We start from the raw sequence: 1,739 nt of genomic DNA, 5'->3' as shown, positions 1-1,739 counted from the left end.
GAGAGAGAGAGAGAGAGAGAGAGAGAGAGAAAGAGAGAGAGAGAGAGAGAGAGAGAGAGAAAGGGAGAGCTAGACAGACAGAGCGTGGGGAGGGAAACATCACTATCGTTATAAACGACACCATTATATGTGACAACACATTCAAAGTAATTGAAAACTCCGAGACGTGTGTTGAATCGACAGACGTAAAGAATAATTACTCAAAGTAACATTCTTTTCTGGGACTTGTATAGAATTTGACCCTGCACGCGGTTGTTGGGGGCTCTTGGGCGTCTACTCTATAGGACTGGGTGCCTGCTTTGATAACCGTACGCTCTACACCTACGTTAACACAATTTATATAAATTTAAAAAGGGCACTGATTTTGACCATGCGCCTTTCAGGACTTGTACGAGTTGAGTGAGGATTTAAAATTATCATTGTAGTTGTAATATTTAGGTTCTAGATAAATGCACACCGCCGAATGCAAGAATCAAATCGATGGTTCAGAGGGGGTGGGGGGTAGTAAGACATTCTGCTTTTGCAAAGAAGCAAAGCATGTGCAAGCCGTCTTGCTATAAACTAGCCAATTCTAAACAAAGATCGCTCAATCAATTATTGTCAACACTTGCGAGGGATCTGTAATCAGCAGACGATGGCCAAAAAAGGTTTGTACTTGACCTTTGCCTGTCTACGTAAACAAAAGGCGCCGTCTTTTGGTCTTTTGTTTCCCACTCGTTCTGTGTAGACTCTAATAAGATTGCCAAGCCACAGTGAAGCCACATTAATTATAAACGACGGCGTTACGCATACTGTAAACTATAAAATATTATTTTTAAATTAGCAATTACGTTTTACTGAAGTTACGATCCGACATTCTCTGAAACATGGGCTACTTATCGAAAAAAAAAATCAATGGACCTTCTTCGATACATAGCATTATTATAGGCTTTTTGGAAAAAGGGGAAGGGAGGCAGGCGGGGTCACTTTTTCAATCGTGTCTTTATCTCTTTGAAAAAAGGGGTAGGAGTCGGGTCATTGCTGGTGGTGGTGGGGGGTTTTTGGGGGGGTTTTTTGTTGCTTTTTTAAAAAGTGTTCTGGTGGGTGGTTGCCAGGTGCTGTGGTGTGGTTTGCTTTTTCTTTCCCATGAAACAGCTATCGTCCTTATCTCCCCTTCTTCTTTTTTATGTATGTTACTCTCTTGTGACACCTCTAATCTTCTGGCGCTCATATGGCCTTATGCAGTTGCGAGCGCCGAAAAACCTCTACTAAAACTAAAACTAAAAAGTGTTCTGCCCATTTTAAATAGCACATGTATCTCGATATGCGAAACGTTATACAAACCATATATTTGCCTCCTAAAATGTTTTTTCTTGTTTAGTTTAGTTTTTCCTCATCCCTTAGATCCGACTGATTTCTTTACTGCCCTGAAGTTCGCCTGCTCACTAAATAGTGTTTTACAGTACACGTAATAACCAGTTTCCCTTGCCCTGTTGACCGCTTTGTTCGGCCCACCGTGTTCGGGTTAATTAAGGCCTTAGCCGCGCTAACCCGTCCAGCGGAGGCTGATCGAAGAATTAACCGAACGCGATTGAACACGGTGGTCTAATTGGATTAGGATAATATTCTTCTGCATAGATTGTTAGCAGGTCAAAAATTGTGTTAGTGTTATTGTTATAGCCGTTATAACGTGTTTGTTGTTCGAGTCTGTCTGTCTGTCTGTCTGTCTGTCTGTCTGTCTGTCTGTCTGTCTGTCTGTC

General features: G+C 41.7%; 1 protein-coding gene across 1 annotated transcript in view; it reads left to right on the top strand.

Moving 5' to 3' along the window:
• Window positions 1-1,739, top strand: part of LOC101858308 (leucine-rich repeat-containing protein 74B) — a gene marked incomplete at its 3' end in the record, with an annotated part of 87,203 nt that overhangs the window by 3,445 nt on the left and 82,019 nt on the right.

This window comes from Aplysia californica, unplaced genomic scaffold, assembly GCF_000002075.1.
Source record: "Aplysia californica isolate F4 #8 unplaced genomic scaffold, AplCal3.0 scaffold00847, whole genome shotgun sequence".
Taxonomy (NCBI): domain Eukaryota; kingdom Metazoa; phylum Mollusca; class Gastropoda; order Aplysiida; family Aplysiidae; genus Aplysia; species Aplysia californica.
This window is presented reverse-complemented; position numbering and strand designations above follow the sequence as displayed.